Source organism: Corvus brachyrhynchos, unplaced genomic scaffold, assembly GCF_000691975.1.
Source record: "Corvus brachyrhynchos isolate BGI_N302 unplaced genomic scaffold, ASM69197v1 scaffold26, whole genome shotgun sequence".
NCBI classification, from domain to species: Eukaryota; Metazoa; Chordata; class Aves; order Passeriformes; family Corvidae; genus Corvus; species Corvus brachyrhynchos.
Genome location: NW_008239324.1, coordinates 673,553 through 694,304, shown reverse-complemented (window position 1 = coordinate 694,304; position 20,752 = coordinate 673,553). Strand labels below are relative to the sequence as shown.

Below are 20,752 nucleotides of genomic sequence, written 5' to 3'. Positions count from 1 at the left end.
TTAAAATAAATCCCAAGGTAAAATCCCTTTTTCCCTTCTAACTGTGTTTGACTCTTGATTTTAAGACCAGGAAAAGGCATCACCTGTCCCCCCCGCAGAGTGTTGTCACTTTTTAACCAATTAAAGGCGTTATCAAAATAATTGGGTGCTGTACAACACTAAAAAACCATAACAATCCACCGTACAATGTAGAGCAGATTATACACAGCCCTTTCCTGTTTTCTAGAGGTTCAAACAACTTAGAACTCAGCCGTGTCTTGCTGCACTCATTGGCAAAGGGATTTTACACACAGCTTGTGGGGGTGTTGTCTGCTGAGCAAAGAAAACGCGAAAATAAGAAAAAAAAAATTTGTAATGTGTATAGCACGAAGTAGGTTTGGGGTTTTTTTTTTCCTGACTGATTATGGATGCAGTTTTAAATAGTAAAAATCATTAAAAATTGTAAAAAAATAAAACTCGATATTAATCACTTAAGAAAAATATTTTTTCTGCTCACAATATCTTTGTGGGAGTTCTGCTTTCACATCTCCTTCCAGCAGTTTTTGTTACATTAGAAAAAAAGTCCTTCAACTGTTAATTTTTTTTTTTTTTTTGCAAAGATAGAGATCGTTTTAATCATAGGATAATGAACCTAACTCAATTTACACTGGCGAAATCTCATTAACTAAATTAGAGCCAGCCCCTTATTTGCAATGAGCAGAATCAATCTCAAACTGTTTACTATTGTTTGTTTTGGGTTTTTTTTTTCCCCCGACTTGTTGCTGTCATTTAATTTAAAGGGCAGACTCCACATTTATCCTCATTTGGGGAAAACGTTCTAAAGAATTAAATCTGGATTTTAATTTCAAGGCACTGTGTTTGAATGGCTTTAAAACCTCCTGATTCACAAAGGTTTAATAATAATAACTGTATTATTTGTCAGAATTATGACTGATAAGCTGTATCAGAAATGTTACGTGAAGATATATTCATAATTAAATATATACACATATTAATGACAAAATATATGTTAAAACATTTCTTTTGTTTTCTCTAGTAAAAATAAGTTATTTTAGGCTACAAAAATTTCTCAAAGTACAATTTTTTCCCAATTTTTGCCTTCTTTACTGTGTCTTTCTTTCCCTGCATTAATTTTCAGAGCAAATGTTCAAAGCCTGATGTGTTGAACTTCTTTTAATGACCCTCTCTCCTCTCCCATGGGAGGGAATATTCTGCTTGTTTTGACAACTGATGTTTTCAAATCTTTTTTCAATTTTTTTTAATGTAGTGGGCACATAACAATTTTATTTCAGTGTGTGACTCAATGACAATTAATAAAAATTTTTCTTTGTAGTAGATGAATTTTCTAGACTCCAGTAATAACAAAATGAGTGTTTATGACCCAGATTTATTTTAAAATGTAGGTTTTAAATGCTGTCCCTTTAACATCCACAGGAGTTCAAGAGGGTGAATTAATACCAACATTTATGTTGATATATCTGAAAAAAAAAGTGGGTTTAACTCTTGGGAGCCCATTGGGAACATCCCAGTCCAGTTCTGCAGCAATTAAGAACATCGAGACTAAAATTTTGGTTGTTTAAAGGTCATTTTTGCCCCTTGCAGAGTTGGGACACACACAACCATAAATTTTCATGGCTCATTCCATCCATTTTTGATGGAAAGTTGGAGAAATCCAAACCATTTTGCCACCCCTGTCTCCTTTTGCAGCTGAGAGCAGAAGGGCTGAGGCCACGGGGGAGAGCGACCCTGAGCTAAACCCAACCCAAGCCCGCCAGGGCGAGGTGGGATTCCCAAAAAAGAGCATTTCAAATCTGACCCTTCTTCATTCTGCCACGCTGAGCCCGTTGTTCTCTCCTGCACAAAGGCACGGCCACGTTACATTCCCATTCCCAGCTTTCTCCAGCTTTTTTTCCGCTCTTTTTCCTTTTTCTCGAGGTGTGTTTACTTGGGGCTTTGTTTGGTTTTTTTCCTGAGGTAGCCCCTGTCATCCAGCACCAATCTCCAGCACACCGCGGTTTTCCCCCCGTGCTCCGTGCAGTAATGATGATATCACCATCCTGAGCTGCAACAAAGCAGGGCTTCACTGGGGGGGCAGAGGGATATGATAATCAGGGCGAAATCAGAGACCAGATCTTAAACTAGGAGAAATTGGTGAATTTCCATGAAAAATCAATGAGGAGCTGGAATGATTTTTTTTTTCTTCCTCCCCCGGGTGGAAGAAAACTGATATCAAAGTCAACAAGCTCCGAGCTTACCCCAGTCTGTGGAGATTTCGACATCCATTACCTGCTTTTGACCTTTAGCAGGGCAGCAGAAAAAGCAGCGCTCAAACACTGGGGAACGGCACAGCACCCACCCAGAGTTTCTCTTTCACACACGAAAACCAGAGGGGAGAAATTTAAATTAATTTTTTTTCTAGCTTGCAACTGGAATCACCCCCTCTTAAAAACCACGGACACAAATGAGCAACGTGGTTGTAGGGATTAAAGCGTTTTCATGGCTTTTTTTTTAAAAAAAGTTTGCTCGCGGCTGAAACTCCTGGAAAGCTCAGGCGAAAAAAACAAACAAATAAACAAAAAAGGGATGTGTAAGCCCCCGGGGTCAGGTTACCCTGCTTGCCTATTCATCACCGTCTCCTCTAGGAATGTTTAACCACATTTTAGGGTCCTCGAAGGCTGTGAATTGTTGGGTTCGACTCCTCTTCGTGACGGCATCAAAAATGCGCAGCATTTCGGGGAGTGAAAGATCGTGGGATGAGGCTTGGGACACTCAAATTGTGGTCTTGGGCAGCGGTGCAAGTCTAAATAAATACCGAAAAACTGCAGGAAAAGTTCTGCACGGGCTTCTAGTTAAAGTATACCGTAATAATAACAAGGGAGTAAAAACTAGGAACGGCCAAACTCTGCTTTAAGCTGCCCTAATGATAATTACATTGTGGTAATGAGTATGCAGGCCAGTTTTAAATAACATAAAGACAGTGGCTCTGCGTTCCTGCCTTCACAGCGTGTCAGTGGGAATAGATCCCTTGTACAATCCTACAGAAATTCCTATGGCTCTGACCTGATGCTTTATTTAGGTGCATCAGCGCTGTAGGGAGGCTCTTGCCCATCATTCCTGGCCCCTTTGAAGCATTTTCTTGCCTTATTCATGGACTTGTTAAAAAGAGATAGAAACCACAGGCTGGCTGTGATGCCAACCTAACCTTGCATCCACCTTCCAGCCCTGGGAGTCTTTCAATCCGGTGCCCTGAAAGGCAAAATCCCGTCACAGGCAAATTTCTGCGCTCAGATATGGGGGGTGAAGCATTACCTGATGAATGAAAGCAAGGAAAGTATTTTTTGCCCAGGATTAAAAAAAAATTAATTGGTTTAAAAAGAACACATTCTATTTATTCAGTTTTGAGTTTGGCTGAGGTTTGTTATAAAAACAGTGCCGTAATTTTTTAAGAAACATTTTCTGTTTGGATAGATTAACTGTACACGCAGGCACTTTAGCTTTTGATTCCTTTCAGTAATAGAGTAATATTCATTGCTGGCATCCAAAACTCCTCTTAATAAAAACAGTTTGGGAAATCTTCCATGCCAGACAGATAAAACCTCTTTGCAATGCGGGGGGGGGGGGATAAACAACTGTCAGAAAATTGGATTTTCTCTGCCCCACGTCCCAGCACTGCAAAAGCATCGTCATCACTGGCAGAAGAGCATCTTCCCCAGTGCTCTGCTGCAAATTCCAGGGTTAAAAAAGGCATTTGGGAATGATACTACTCCTAGTTGATTTCAATAGCCAGAGTTTTGTGTACTTAGGACAAAAATAATATGGGAGTCAGATCACTGTGGGGCCATCCCTGTCTCCCTGCATTCTCCATCTGGGGCAGCATTCTGGTACCAAGCAGGATCCTGGCACATCCTCCCCAGCCCACCTTGTTCCTTGGGTTCCCTCAGGCTCTCAGAGAATTTTTTTGCTTCCCTTTAAGTGTGGGAAAAGCCTGAGTGAAGTAGCAGGGCTGGGGAGCCAGCACAAGGGATCCTTCCCCCTTCCCCTCTGCGCTCGCCTTCGAAACAGCTCCTTGTGCCCATTGCCTTTAATCTCTCTGCCACAGGTTTTTGCAATAATTCTTCTGCTGGCCTGAGAAGCTGAGAAGTTGCTTTCTGTCACCTTATGTCTGCTAAATCAGGGCAAGATTCACCTGAGTTAAATTTTTATAGTTCTCTGAAAATCCCCACTGCCCTGAGCTGCGGCCGCAGCCCCAAACCCCCACGCTGCTGCTGTCAACTCAGCGTCAGCAGAAGCAAAAACTAAAACAAAGGAGAAAAATAGGAGAATACTGGAAGAAACAAATATTTCACTTCATTTTCTGTGTTGTGGGTGAGGGCCAGTTTGATCCGGCTGGGTCCAAGACTTTGCTATCCCTCTCATCAATCCAGCCTGCAGGATTCATCCCAACCCCAGCACATTTATACATACTGGGCTGTTACTGGCCCAGGTTTTGCTTGTATTTGTTTCTGCCTTGCAATGGTCCTTTGTAAATCCTGAAGCATTTCTGTGCTGTTCATTTCAGCCCTTTTAAAAGCTGCATTTTGGTTGTTTTCTTTTTCCTTTGCAGTGTTTTTACTTCAGCACGTCCACGGATGCGCGCTGCCAACACAACTGTGAACGCACCCAAAACTGAAGGCTCAATTTAGCAGCTCACTGCTCTTTTGACATTTTAATTTCATCTCCTTTTTTTCTTTTTTTTTTTTCTTAAGAGAATTAGTGGTAACTTTATCTCTCATCAAATTCCAGGATTTTGTCTAATTCAATTATACCTATGGAGGCTCTTTTCTTCCTTCTTTGGCTTTACCGAAGTGACACAGATGATTGTAGATCTGTTTCTGAGAAAATCCAAATTGCTCTGGAATTATCTGCATTTTTGTTTCTTTGTGTATGTCCGATAAAATCTCTTATAATTTTTCAAGATTAGAAAGCCCTGATCTATTTTTTTTTTTACGTATTATTATTAAACTACATAATGATGTCCCATCGTCAGAGATTGGTAATTTGTTCCTGCAGCACTGGTGATGATAATACAAAAAAATGTTAGGAAGCAGCACCTCTGTGCTTTAGCCTTCCTTACCATGTTCCCTGTCAGCTTGCATCCCCTTCTCCTCATCTGTGGGATAGAAATAACCTTGGGACTGGGAGAAAAGTGTGTTTCTCATAAGAGCACAGGACAGGAAAGCCTTTTCTTTAAATCAAAAGCAGTTGGCTGCTGCAAGAGCCCGGAGGCAGAAACTCTGCTGCTGCTGTTGATGTCTGTCAGCCCCTCCACCTGCCCACAGGCGGAATTCTCTGGGGTTAATATCCACCCCAAAGTCCTTACCTTTAATACTGCTCTAATCTGAGGCCTGCTGCAAAGCTCTGTGCTTTCCGTGTGGGAACAGCCTGCGCTTTCCTGGAGGCAGGAGAGAGCGGCCTGTGGCGGTGGAACAGGTCATGGGATATTCCCCAGCAAGCCCCCGACCTCCTGAGCTGGTTCTGCTGGGAAACTGGGCTGGGCTTTGCCCAGGGAGACTCTCCTGCAACTACCCTGGGATTTTTTAGGGGACGTGTCCAGCCTGGTTCTGCCACCATGCTCTCCTTCATCAGGCACATCACAACGTCAGCAGCAATTCCTGGATGATCAGACAGTTCTGACTTTGCCCTCTTGACAGGGAACGTCACCAATTTTCCTTCTGAAACGTCCTTTTTTGGCCCGCTATGGAACTGAGATTCTCTTGCCCTGCGCAACTCTTTCTTTCCTGGGTAGATGGGAAGTCTGTGTGTGCCCCAAGGCAATAACAGGGATCATCCCCCCTTCTTTGCAACCCAGTAACCCTCGTGTGCTGAAATACAGAATTTGGGTTGGCAGCGACCTCAAAGCTCATTCAGTCCCAGCCCCCAACAAGTCCAACGCCTCAAGTGGTCCCACAGCATTGCTGGTGGTGCTGCATTTGAGGTGATGCAGCCCTGTGAAAACTGATGCTGCTGGTTTTACACGGCTGGGCTCCAAAGTTATCAAAGCCAAGGATGGGTGTCAGCGCCCAGGGCTGGACGCGTTGGGAACGCAGGGAATTCCGGCACTCGCCAGCCTCGTGTGCTCTGCAGGTGGATTGGTATGTGGAAAGGTCACACCTACCAACTTCTTAGGCCTCTGGTGTGAAAGATAAAGCCATCTGGTCACCATTTGACAGCTTAAACTGTAATTACACCATTTGGCCCAGGAATTGCTGGCAGCCACTGTTTGAAGCTGCCGTGATTCAGCTATCCCAGCTCCGAGATAGGCATCGAGCCATTCCACGGAAGCCGGGTTACTGGAATTCATCTCGCCTCATCTCCTTGGCCCGCTTTTTAACCTTCCCAAATTTATCTCCGCAGATCCCTGGTCCCGATTGTGAACTTGGCAGCGGCTGTTTGGCGTAAATAACCCCAGCGGCCGCTAACCAGGAACACCTGCCGGCCCCGTTACCCGGAACGGGAGGAGAAGATGGGCATCTCCAGCGGAATTCCACCGCGGCAATATGGAAGTGTTTAAAGGAAGACCTGTCCCGCTCAGGGTAGCAGAGATCTGAACCTTTAAATTGCAGCCATTCCCGGCCTGACGATAAGTAAATAAACAATTCACAGCTGCGAGGGCTAAACACAGAACACATCTATCTCTCGCGGGCCTGATTGCCGAACAAGTAATTAAGTGGGAAATGTGAGCCCTCGATGTCACGGGGAGACGATAAAGGTCTCCAGTTGTAAATTAACTGAACTCCTCGATATTAACCCTTCAGGAGCCCTTGGGTGGCACTGGGTGCCTCAGCATGGCTCCAGTGCAATTTGCATGCAATTATTCCTGACATTTGCCCCTGGGAATATGGAGCTGTTATTTTAACAAATTAAAAAAACAAGGGAGGGAGTTGCTTTGTCTCTTGTCCCTGAGCTAGTGCAGGGCACCCTCTAAGTCCCAGTTCCTGGCTCTGCCGTGCTCATCCATCACATTCCCGCTGGCACTGTCCCTCCTGGCGATAGCAGAGGTGTCACAAACCCAAAATACATTCAAGCCTTTGCTCAGGCTCTGAGATAAAGTGAGCTGCTCCCCGGGCTGGGCAGATATCCATCAGTGCCTCCGAGTTGTATTCATTCAGGATTTGCCTTGAGAACAAGGATGTAATGAATGACCATAAATTGAAGTAGCACCACTTGTTAAGTAATTCATTAAAAGGGTTGTGGGGTTTTGTTTTGTTTGGTTGTGGCTGTGTTTTGGGGTTTTTTCTTTTCTTTTTTGTTATGAATGAAAACTTTACTTTGCACGGTATTTGATAATTTATTTGAAGGGCTCAGCTCCTGCAATCCTATGACTGTAATCAGTGCCTTTTCAGATGCACAACTAATTATTTTAGCACACAATGAAAACTTTGTTAATGTCCGAAAAGTGTCCAGTTTTCAACCCAAGGGACTGCAAACTACAAGATAAATAAAAATAATTCAAAGTTGCATTTTAAAAAATTAATCATTTTTAAGCCATCCAATAATTTTTGGCTGCTAGATACCAACTTGGCAACTTCTGGGATTGAATGAGTTTTGCTCCTTAGGTGATTCACAGGCCTAAATGACCTGTTTGATGCTGGAGCTGGATTTGATTTGAATCCTGGACTATGAAGCCATGAAGGGATGGATCTGTGGATCTGGATCACACTCTGGATCACTCCACAGTCAATTTTTATGCGGACCAAATGAATTCTTGGACTCTCTGGGGAAGTGAGAAAAGTAGGGAGGGATTAACAGCAGGAGATGATACCACAGCTTCTTTCCCACTGAAGCACGAGGTTTGTTTGGGACTGGCCTTGTTATTATGAATTTCTTCATATTTAGCTCCCAGACTTTCACTCTTTTCCTGTTCTGAAGCAGCTGCTTACATTTTACAGCTTTACTTGAAGCCATGGCAGGAGCTGTGCTCGGAATGGTGCCGTGGGAGTCTGTATCCCAGGTCAGGAGACCAGACACCAAATCCCTGGTGCATCTTGGCAGCTGGGAATGCTCCAGCAAACCAGGACGGCCCTGCCAAAGCAGCACATCACCAGTGGTGTAAATGGTGGATGGGATCAGAGGATAACCAACCAGGGATCTCCTCATTGACCAGAAGAGCCTTATCTTTCCCCTGTCCCAGAGAATCCATAAAAAACCGCTCCATTTCACACAGCTGCTTTGTTCAGAGCTGAGGCCACACAGAACATGGCTCATCCATTTTAGATCCTATTTGCAGTGAGAGGCCCTGGGAACTGGGCAGGGAGACAGCAAACTTTCAAACCCCAAGCTGTGAAGGAGCAAGAACACTCCTAAAATGTCCCTTCTAAAAGGGAGCCTCCCTTTTGGGTTTCAAATGCTATCTTTGTTACCACCCTTGGTAACCTCGGTAGCAAAGAGCTGAATGTTATTAGAAAAGAGCTGAGCTGAGCATGGGTGGGAAGACAAGAAAACAAAAGGAAATGGAAGTCCTGGAAATTGATTTTCCATTCAAATCTATTATTTTTGCTTCTAATTTTTAATAAGACTTTTTATGAAGTTTATTGCATTGCTATCTATTTTCTTTTAGGGTGTGTTATCTTTTGTGACTTAGTTTAGACTAAAATAAACCTCAGTTGCTAATTAAGGATAGAAATGGAAATCCAAAGATTTGCTTCTCATCAATGCCAAGCAGTAAATCCTTTAATGCTCTGGGATTTTTCTCTATAGCTCTAAATTTCCCACTGGTATTTAGTAATCTGCTGATTGCATTTACTTTAATTCTTTGGTCTTCAGAGTGTTCATGTTGAGGCACTCACTTACAGTAGCTCTGCATGTTAAGGGCAATGAGTTAAAAGCTGTGGGGGTTTTTTTATTAAATTCCAGCTCTGTTTTTCCTATTGAGTTCCCAACTACTGGGTTATATCACATTAATAGGAGTTGTACTCTGGCTGGACAAATGGCAGCGTGTTGCAGTGTCCTGGGGGAGCCATGACATCATTTTTAATTTGCTTATCTGGACTCGGAAAAATAGGAGGGTGTTTGGTGAGAAAGTGAATTTATTTTTACCACTAACTCACCTCTTCTTGCTGTGACGTTATGGGAACTGTGTCCCTGTGCAGGTTACACCCACTGGCTTCTCCCTGGAGGTCTCAGATGTCCCCATTCCACCACCTCTGAAGGAAAGGAGGGATATAGTGACCCATAAGCCCATTTTTCCAATTCCCTAGGAACTGTGGAGGAGAGGGACACCCCTTCCTTTAATGCACATCCCTCAAGGTTTGCCTGCAGGCTGAGAGAAGCCAAGGAAACCTTCCAGGCAGTTTTGTGGTTGGGTTTCACAACCAGCTTGACACTGGGATCAACAAGAATAGGGACTGGGGAAATGATTTAGAGCAACTTGGATACCTTTGGCTGTGTTTGGATTGCATTAGATCAAACAGGGCTTGATTTTTAATCTTTTTTTCATTTCCTCATTCCAGCTGAGACTGGAAAAGGTGTTCTATTCCCATGGGAGCTGGAAAAAGGCTTCCTAACAGAGCTGGTCTAACCTTTGCTGTGAGTGTCCCTTTTCTCATGGAATTAGGACAGGAGACGGGAGTTTTAGAATGGGAGAGAGATTTTAGTCATATCATTCTCAGTAAATAGTTTACATACAGAGAATATTGGATAAGTAGTTACTAAATCAGTAAATGCTTTTTTAATTTGACCCGAATTTTTAGCATTTTCTGAAACCATGGCTGTGTCTTCTCCAGAAAGATCATCTTGACATTAAGGCTTTAATAACTTTGTAGAACTCAGACCACTGAGATATTTTGTTTTCCCAAAGTAAAGTTCGCTTTTTTTGCAATGAGAACCTTCAAAATGGAAATGCAACAGCATTTTTTATCATTAACTTACTTATTGCACTTATTCCAGAGAATCACTCATGAACTATAATTTGTTGTTGCACTTTCCCCCTCCTAACACAAGCACACATTTAACTGATCCCACTGATGTTCTTTAAAGCTTCAAGTCTCAAAATTTGGATGGTTAAACTCTATCAATTTGGGTAAACTAGGTTTGAAGAAGGGAGCTAAAGCCGTATTTTCTGAGTGATTTGGGAAAATGGAAGACTTCATCAGTCTCAGTAGCCTTCAGTCAAACCAGTGCCATAAGCTCCTGGACACCTGGAACAGCTGACTTGGCATTCCAAGTGAGTGAGGACCAAAGGCTCCAGCTCCCTGCAGTGGGAATGACCTAACAGCACGAGGAAGACCTGATTACATCACAGAGATAACCTGTTCCCTTAAAAATAGCAAGGTCAGGGAGGCAATAAAGCTGTCAGCATGGCAATCACCGCTTGTGTTCCACAGGCTCCCCAGGCTGGGGACCAGGAGGGTGGGGACCTCACAACAAGGATGGCCACGTTTGGGTAAACAAAGCCATGGCAATACCCCAGTGCTATTGTCTGCTCAACAGCTCTATTTGTGCCAGTGGTATTTCCAGGTTAGCTCCTCCTAGGCCCATAAAAATCTTCTTTTTATTATTTTTGTTGTTCTTTTAAATTTTTTTTTCCCTGGCTGCAATGATAGATGGAGTGCCCATAAAACCTCACGGCTCCATGTAGGACATCCCCAAGCACCGAGCCAGGTGTGGAGCAACTGGTCATGGAACAGGCTTCCACCCAGGCCTGGGCTTGGCTCAAGTCTCTTGTCCAGTCACTGGGATGCGTCGCTCTTTGTTCACATCCAGCTGTGGGAATATTTCACACCAGAGTCCAGGCCAAGAATGGAAAACCATCCAATCTCTTCAGCTAAGCAGCCTTGGGAGGTGCAGGTGGGATCACATGGTGCGGGTGGGATCAGAGCTCAACATTTTCATTGTGCTGGGATGATCCGTTTTCAGCAAAGGAAGGTGTTGTGAAGGGTTCACATCCTGTTGGTGCCTCAGATACGTTTCAGCTATTGCTGTTTTCCTTTGGATAACGTGTCCCTTGGCTCAGTCTCCAGTTTAGCCGGCCTCGGACAATAGGTCAGAGTGATGCAACAGATTTGGGGGCAACTTTTGGACACAAGTGTCAAACTGCGCAGTTTTGATAAGGATTGAATACGTGCAAAGCAGCATCCAGGAATAAAACATTTCTTATCATACCCAAAAATGAAGCATAGACTTGTGCCACTGATAATATGTAGCAAGGCTTTGTCCGTTAAACACCAAGTCTTCAGCAAATTTTGGTGCAATTTTACATTTGTAAGATACTTTTTCAATTTAAAGCACCAAGAAAATGTCAGGGGTTGAGATCAGAGATGCGAAAGACCTGAAGAGGCATTGGCCTCACGTGAGTGAAATGTGGTTGCAGTTAGAGCAGCTGCCACTGCCTCGCACAGCTTTTCCCTTCCTTTTTGCTCAGTGTTGCAATCAGAACAGCTCCAGGCAGTTACAACCTGAAATTCCTGACAATTACATCCACCTTGTCCCATCCTGTCCAAGAAATCCGTTTGGAAATGAAGCTTCAAATCCAAATTTCCATTGGTGTTGGAAAGGGTTCAAGATGGGATGAGATTATGCGTGATTGCATGGGATAAAATTGGGGTTGACCAGAAAATTAAGTTGTAGCTAAGACAAAACTTTCAGGAGTTTCAAAGTATATTTGCTACTTTGCATAATATTTTGTTATGTTTTCACATTTACTGATTTTGATGGGGCCCAAAACCACAAATACTGTGAGATGAGGCTATTTCCATGGACTATTTTTGTTCTGTACTGGAGGGGGGAAAACCTGTTCTTGTAGGAATTTCATCCCAGAAAGAAATAAGAAAAAAATCATTTGTGAGTGTTTTCCTAAATGGAATAATTCATCTGAAGCTTGCCTATCATCAGGTCCTAATTACCTGCTGATGTTAATTCCATTGATTGTCCATAGGTGAGTCAGAGTTCTAAGGCAAGGAAGGAATTTAATTGGAATGATTTTTCAGTTTTTGGGTCTATTTACAGACTGTGGTATGTCCATTTGAGCAAAAGCCAGAATGTGAGACTGAAACGCCAGTGTTTTCTTCTTGCTATAATTGGAATCTTCTAAGACAAGATTCCAATGTTTGAAGGTGTTCATTGCAAGGTTTTGGTTCTTTCCCATCAAGATTTCAATGCTAATATATAAAATATAAAACTAAATGTTGGCCACTTTCTTCTTTCATTGAACTCAAAGGGAATTTCCTCATTTGATTTCAATCAGGACAATGTTTAGCACTTTTGGCTGCCCAAAAGACACCATGGTCCAATCACCTGCTCTGGATCTGCAGGCTGAGCTTCACAGGTGTTACCAGCCCTCCCTGAGCCATCACTTGACTGGAAACAGGAATTTCTCTCCGGGTTGAACAAGTTCTGGTGACCTGAAACAGAACTGATATTTGGTGCTCCTTGGGAGCAGCCCTGTCAGGAAGGAAGTTGTAGGCTGTTAATTTTTGGGATGATAACAAAATCTTTTAATGAAAGGGACGGGTTTGGCCTCCAAGGGTTTTGCCTCAGGGAGAGGGTGTGAAGTGGAGCAGCCCCTCAGCCCTGGGTTTGCCATGCTGGCTGGAAGGGCGTGAGAAGAATGGTGTTTGTGCCTCTGCCAAGCCCTTCCCTGCTGCTCTTTGAGAAACAAAGTTGCAAAAATCTCTTTCCTGCGGAGTGTCACAAGGACTGTCTTGAATTTGGTTTCAGGAAATGCTTTCAAACCAGTTCTTTAAATCAAGAATTCAGTTTCTGGGAAAATGGAAACATTAGCAAAGGATCTGTTTTGAAGAAATAACAATACAAAACGGAACAAGGCTGGAGACTCCAGGCTCTTTGATTCCGCTGGAACGTGGCCATTATTTATTTTTTTTTTTTTTTTTTTTTTAATCTAGTTTTCACCACATTATTAAAAACTAAAGATATGCTTTACATGGATCTGTTGCATGGGGCAGGAGACCTACATCACCTACAGGGATGGTGATGGGGTGGCAATTTCTCTGTGCTGGAGCAACCAGTCAGCCTTAGTTTAAATCCCTTTCTTCATCCAGTGCAACAATAATATCTTTTGGACAAGGGATTTTGGAAAAGTTGAAATGTTTGCTTTACAAAACAGACATAAAATTTCTCCTTCAAGGTGCTAAATTTGTGCTGAGCTGGTCCAAAACACGACTGCATCTGGCTGTGTCTCGTGTCTGCTACTAAAAAAATGTCCTAAATTCCAGACAACCTCTGGGGCTTTGAAATAAAACTCATTAATCCTGCATTTGAATTTAATATTTGAAATTTTATCCTAATCTTTTTTTTCTTCCACATGAATTAACTTTAGAAAACTTGGAAAGGAACACAAGGGTGGATTTTTTCCTTTTTTTTTTTTTTTTTTTTGAGTGAGAGAGAGAGAGAGAGGGAGAACATTCTTAACAAAGGGTATAAAATTAAACTAAATTTGACCTCTGCCTTTAGCAGATTTTCCACCTGGTCTGTGCAGGAAATCAACTTCTATATAGCAGCTCTTTCATAAGGAATAACATACATGAGTCTGTAAGTGACAGTTTTTCTTGGGTGGACAACAATGTTAGTTACTTTTTATGATTAATTGATAAATGTTTTGATATGGTGCCTGGGCTCGGAGTCAAAAATCACTCCAGTTAGATGATCCAACACTTGGGAAGCTGAGCCAATTACAGCTCAGGCACAGTGAAAACAATTCTAAAATATTTGAGCCTAAAAATGTGCATAGTTGTTAAGGAATCTTACACGTGGGTGTATGGTGGTATCCTGAATTACAACTACTTGGTGGGCCAATTTCTTCAGGAATGCAGGGAAGTGCAGGGATTCGAGACTCTTGCATCTATATTTCAAAAGACTTGGGAAAACAGAAGAACCACATGGGCTCTTGTGGCTGGGCACGTGCTGAGGAAAACCAGAGCATGGGCCAAAATGTACTTTTAGTCCCTTGGGTTACACAAATCCCTTTGCTTTTTTGGGAAGGTTTTAGGTTTCAAGTCTCCTTCCCTTGACTCTTCACCTCCTCTGAGCTTGCTCCTTTCTTTTTTTTAGGCTCCAAAACTTACTTTCTACACCAGGCTTCCAACTTTCGTCCTCAGATTTGCACCCTGACTCTACCCCTGATGGATTTTTAAATTATCCATGAGGAATGGGATTTCATCTCTGTGATCAGGTTGCCCCTACCAGCAGGGTGGGCTGGACTCAGAGGTTTTAGGTACACACAGCACCAAAAACCTACACTAGACACAGCTCTTGGAGGTCCTCCAAAAGAATAACCTCGTTTGCCATTAGAGTTTAGTTTCTCAGATAACTGGGAGAAAGAAAAAACCCTCTGCATTTGTCTTCCTATGGGTAAGTGAATACAGTGGCATTTTTTCAGTAGGATTTTGGGGTCATCAACTCAAAGACCATTTGGAAAACTCCCTGTTGCAGGCTGCTGATGGCTTTGTGTGTGACAGAGTAGCTCCCAACAAAGTCAGTGGAAACAGAATATCGGTTTTCTTCTCTGGTTCCCCAGCCTTCAGTTCCTAAAACGATACAAGGAAATTTTGAGGAATGCATGCCTGGAATTCAGTGCCAACAGAGATCTTGGAAACGGGCAGATCCTGAGCTTCAAAAATCTCAGGGGTTTTTGGCTGCTCACCATTTTCCATGCAAGGATCTAATCCTAGCCCCGAGCATCTCGTTGTCTTCAATGGATTTTTATTCCAAAGCCAAGCATCACTTAAAAAAAAATAATGGATACAGCTACTGCTGGAGGCTATTTGACATCACTAAGGCCATCAGCCCCTGAAAGGCTTGAGATGTTTGAATAGAATTAGATCTAGATATTACTCCATCTTTTTAGAGCTCTTGACTCTTGATGTATCGTTGTGTCTGCAGAAGGAAGAGAGGAGAGCTGAAGAACATATTTTCAGATGGAAGAGCATCTTTCCTATCCTTTTCCAGTGAAGATCCAGTCTGCTTTGTGGTTAAAAGTGCAATTTCCTCAGTAATCCTCCCATTTCAGGTACCATTTGAGTGGCATGATACCCCCTTCCTGACCCTCCCTCCATCCCTGACACCCTGTTTTGATCCTGGCTGCTGGATCTAAACACACTCCTGCTTTCACTTCATTTAACACTGGAGGATTTCATCGCTGTTGATCCAAAAGGAAAGTTTCTAACAGCACACTCTAAGCTTTACTGCTCGTGACTTCTTAATCATGCAGATTTTATTACATCTTAAGCTAGCAACTGAACTCTTCTAATAAACAGAGTAAAATCTAATTAGGCTACTGGAGGGGAATAGAAGAATTTATACTCCTCCAGACACACAGACATTAGGAATTCTTCCTCAAACATACACTCAGGCTTCCTGGCAGCCGTCTCCCTCAAAGAGTGGCTAATGATCCTACTAATTTGCACTTAGCTGATACTGCGAGGAGTTCCTCACAGATGGAAAATATACTTCTTCCATGAGATCATACAGGGCAGCACAGCCTCGTGGACTGTGCACAGAGAAAAAGAAATCCCAGCTCCTAATCCCACGGCTCCCACTCCTCACTGTGTGGTCTCTCTCTCAGTTTCTCCATGTGCAATCTCGCTGCTCATTCATGGGATTTTGGTAATTACTCACTCCTTTGCCTGTGTTTCCAAAGCAGAAGGCACAATCAGAGCACTGAAACACTGTGATCAGAGACTCAACATCTGTAGAGAACATCTGTAGAGATGATTGACAGCACAGATGAATTTGGCTGATTTTTGGTCTTCATTGGGCTCGTAGTTATGTCAAGTAGTGCTGGTGACAGGGAGATCAGAAATCAACCCCCACGGAAGGGGACACATCTTCCCACAAGAGGCCACAGAGCCAGGCTGCACCCAGCCCCTCAGGGACATCTCCATGCACACAATCATCCCTGGCCTGCGCACCCATGGTCCCCCCAAAGGGGTGATCCTCCCCAGGGAAGCGGTGGAGTCACCATCCCTGGGAGTATTCAAAGAACACACAAAGAGCACGTGGCACGTCGGGATATGGTGTAGTGGCATGGTGGTAACAGGCCAAAGGTTGGACTGGTGGTCTGGGAGGTCTTTTCCAACCTTGATTAGCCTGTGATTCTATGATACCTCCTCAAGTTTTTACCCCTTACAACGAAAAGCAGCTCAGCCAGGCAGTGGGGTCAAGCTCGGCCTCTCTGCTGATTTGGACTGGGATGGATGTGTCGTGCAAGGGGCAGGGAGTCCTCCAGCAACTTTCCTCGCTGTTCCCTGCAAAGGACAGCCCAGATGTCCCACAGCAGCCCCAGCTGTCCACTGACATTAGGAAACATGGGATATATGCCCAGAATTAGCTGGGAAAGTGTGAATATCATGGAAGCAACAGGTAAACCCAAGGCACTCAACCCTCACCAGGAATTGGTGCTCAAGCCTTTTCCTCAAGCCTGGGTGTTTTCCAGCAGTCTTTTTTCAGCTGGAGAGCTGTCATGTCCTTTCCCAAGACTGTTTAGCCCTTCTGGTTTCTTGTCAGGATTGTTCCTATAAAATCATCAGTCATTTTTTTGGTTTGAATGAAGGGCAGAGAGAGAATATAGGAGTAAAAGTTAAAATAAGACCAGAATAAAAGCTGGGAGTTGTTCATAAGCAAATAGAATCATAAAATTATAGGATCATAGAGTGGTTTGAGTTGGAAGGCACCTTAAAGCTCATCCAATCCCAACCCCCTGCCATGGGCAGGGACATCTTCCACGATCCCAGGTTGCTCTAAGCCCCATCCAACCCGGCCTTGGACACTTCCAGGGCTGAGGCATCCAAAACTTCTCTGCATAATAAAATAGGATGTGACCCAGCCCCTGGTGATCTCAGGAGAAAACTTTCCATTGATGACATTAGGGCAGAGTGCCAAGAGCTCTGGCCCCTGGAGGTGTAAATGCTTCAGGGAGGATTCAGGTCCTGCTGAGCACAGGTTTGTTCAGGGAAGGGTGTAGCCCCAGGGGTGGGAGAAGACCTGCCTGCTCATATTTCAGATTTTTAAAAATCAAAACATGAAAAGTTCCAGAAAACAAGGACCCTGCAGCGGGCTGAAGCTGATGTATCTTTTTCTAATACATGGAGCTTTTGTGAAATGAAATTCCTGGCCTGAAACCTGGAGGCATCACTTACTTTTACTTTATTCAGGCAAACCTCCAGCTGATGTGAGAGAGCACTGGGTCATATTAGGATTTGGCCCACAAGGGCGGAGCAGAGCCAAGCTCAGAATGTCACATAAACATATTAACTGGAGACTTGGCTTTCTCCGAGATCCCAGGGATGGAATAGGGCCGTGATCTGGTCTTCTGTGAGGCATATGAGGAGGTTAAACTCGTCCTGCCTAGAGCTTTAAGGGAACAGGATCCAAACATCTGCACAACCATCTGTATCATCTCTTCCTCCTCTTGGAGATGTCTGGAATCTCGTCTGTTTTGTGTGATGAGCTAAAATCTGCTTAACCTGTTCTGTGTGGGTGAAAACAATTCAGAAATCAACTGCTGGGTTGTTCACACTAAAGTGGAAAGCGTGTTCTTGGTGCTGCTGGTGTATGAAGAGGGCATATTGTTCATTTAAACCACACTCCACGGTTTTTGCAGCAGTAAAGTATTTTTGAAAGTTTACAGCTGTAGGAGAAATTCCCTGGAGTTTATCCTTCAGTTTTCTGCCAGTCAGAGAGCTGAAGGCACTCCGGTTTGGGCTCCAAAAGTGACATTTTAGTGTTACACGTCTGAAATGTGGAGCGGTTTCGAGAGAGCATCCTGACAGGTTTGGAACTCTGAAGAAATGATTTTCTGGTGCCAAGCTACACAGTCTGGGAAATGCTGCACGCCACGCTCGCTCCCTGTCCCTCTGCCAGAACCCAAAATATAGACTCAAAAAAGAACAAGAAATGTGGCTCGGGACTCTGGTTTGAGGATGCATTTCAAGCAGGAGCTCTCTCTAATATTTAATGTATTAACTGCCCTCTCAGCCATAAGAATTCAGTAGAAGAGGAGGTCCACGTTTGAGTAGATCACGTAGCAACACCACGGAGAAAGGGAGAAAAGCTGCAGGGAAAAAAATGTCCCAGGTTGAGCAAAAAAACATCTCCAGTGTGGAGGAAATGGTAAAACTTGGGCCAATCCACTGTAAGCCCATTAATTTATAAATTTAAAAGTTGTTTCAGAGTGGTTTGTGAAAGGGAAAGCACGGGCATCTGAGAAGGTGTGGATGCTAAAGCCTTGATGTGGGAGCCATTCTTCAGGGAACAAGAATGCAAGGCCATGCCTGTCTCCACAAAATGGTCAGAAAAAGGAGATTGAAAGACTTTTAGAATTATTGCTTCAAAATAAACCCAAAAGAATGGCTATTAGATGAAAAAAAAAAGTTTGGTTTCTCAGTGTTATTTTATTTAAGTAGAGCAGAGAAGAGCTGAGAGAGGAACAGGCCACATTTTTGGTCTTAATTAATGGTTTTAAAATGTTCTTTAAGGGGATGATAAGAATAGAGCATCTTTTAATTAAGGCTTGGGATGAGTCAATTCATAATAACTTATTTTAGCTGGTTAGAGCAGGAGCTGCACTGCCATAGGCAGGTTAATCCACGGGAATATCCCTGGAATGTGATTGCTTCAACCCCAGTTAGGGTTGGAAACAGCTCCTTGAAGGGGAACAGCTCAGATGAAGTTCTCATATCTCTCCTGAAGTGCCCTGCCAGGACACCAGGGGAGAGGATCTCTGAGCTCAGCCCCTTCAGATGCCCTTGAATGTGGGAAGCTTCATATTTTCAAACGTTCTGTCACGGATTCGATGACTTTGGCCCAGCACCTTCTGTTTATTGTTAATGAAAGTCAACAGAAGTGTGGAAAAGTACAAAATGTCAACCTATGACCTTATGAAATCCATGGCAGGAGAGAGCAAAGAAAGAAAACCACCCTTTGGTACTCGCTTTGTCCCTCCTGTTGGGATCCAGAAGTAAAAGGCTTTTTCTCAGGACTGGGGCTTAGTAAGGCAGGAATTTTGTCTCTCCTTGTTTTCCTTGCAGTTAGTTAAATCCTTAGGCTCCTGTTAACACTGAACTCCAAGTTGATTTTTGTGTTAAAATGCTGAAACCTAATTTTCATTTAACAATTTTCTGTTGGAGGCCAACATCGAATTAGTGTGTTTTCCACCGGCAGCCCCCAGTAATTTGGTAGGCAGGAGGCTCACACATACTTAAGTTATTCAATTCATTTTGTTTTACTCTGTACAAGAAACCCAGTCAGAAAAGGCTGATTTATGATATTCCTCAGGTTTCCTGTTACTTTAAACCACCAACATCCTATGGCCAAGCCCTTCACAGGCAGCCAGCACATCTGGCCCAGAGTGCTTCTGTCACCTATGGCCAAAATGCCATATTTATAATCAAGTCATCATAGAAAAGAAAGAATTGATTATGATGAAAAGGGGAAAAAATGGAAATCTAAAAAGGCAAAGTTATCAGTGGACATTTGTAAAAATGTTTGGGTGGGTTTTTTTTCCAAACATACATCCCAGACAAAGAGGAGCCTGTGGCACACTGAGCAGGATTATTAGATATGCGCAATCATCTCTTCTGGCCTAATTAGAAATTACTGAAAGCTTTGATTTTCCCATTTCACTCGTTTTTAATATCTATTTTGTTTCCCATTTGTACAGACAAGCCACTCCTGGCTGAAGCCAAAGCTCCATGGTCCACGTGAAATCCCACCTGCAAGTCTGCAACTGCCTGTGAAGAAGTGAGTCTGCTCCTCACAAAATGTATTTTAGCTGCTCTCCTTAGGGATTTTGGGCTTATGCAGTCCCTGGGTCTGGGTTGTATCTGTGTATCCATCTGTCAAATGGGATTAATGAGCCAAAGTCTCCCTAAATATTAACTCCCTACATGTTTCATAAAATAGTCAGAGGCAGAAATTTGGCTTAATGTCCTCCTTAAAGGGAAAGCTGGATTGCCTGTCCATGCTGTAAAAATCATACACAAATCCACAGGGCATCAAACGAGGCTCACAGCACAAATCCTTAATTTTTCTCATAAAACTACAGGTTTCAAACATGCTGTATAATAAAGGGACTGCAAGACCTGCAATATTCAGGCTGGCCCAGGCTGTGAAGTCAGGCAGTGGTTTGGGGTTACAGGACATGTAAACTGACACGAGCAGTGATTTGTGTGTACCCCAAAAGAGCACAGGTAAAGCTGTATTTTCTTCTCTGGAAGATGCATTTACAGAGATTCATTTTTAATAAGAGAGTCATAAAAGAAACCTATAAATGATAACGAACAGAGGCTCAGCTGTGTCAAACCCTGCGATGCTGCTAAGGAAATGGGAAGAGCTGCAGAGTTTCAACATCTTTGAAAATCTGAATATTCACTGAATATTTTGAGTCAGCTTCCTCTGCCAAAGGAAAATGAAATTTTCCAAATCTGTGCCAAACTCTGACGTTCATGAACAGTTCCTCAAGTAGGTTTGGATGATGTAACCAATAATCATGAATCCCTCCTCCACTTTCTAAATTACATCTGGTTGAGATGAATTTTTATGTGGATAACACAACCAAAATCTGGAAGACTCTGTTTGTGCTAAACTTTATTAGGCAGTTACATTATGACATATAAAATTCAAGAAAAAGGAATTCTGACCTGTGAGATGGTGATGCCCTGGCACAGGTTGCCCAGAGCAGCTGTGGCTGCCCCTGGATCCCTGGCAGTGTCCAAGGCCAGGGAGGATGGGTCTTGGAGCAAGCTGGGGTAGTGGAAGGTGT

General features: G+C 43.2%; 1 long non-coding RNA gene across 1 annotated transcript in view; it reads left to right on the top strand.

The window, feature by feature from the left end:
• Positions 1–20,717, top strand: part of LOC108448356 — a 23,490-nt gene extending 2,773 nt beyond the window's left edge. The window contains exons 2-4 of the long non-coding RNA XR_001864248.1: positions 6,394–6,623; positions 14,875–15,001; positions 19,652–20,717. This is a non-coding gene — a long non-coding RNA (uncharacterized LOC108448356). The remainder of the gene's footprint in view (positions 1–6,393; positions 6,624–14,874; positions 15,002–19,651) is intronic.
• The last annotated feature ends 35 nt before the right edge of the window (positions 20,718–20,752 follow it).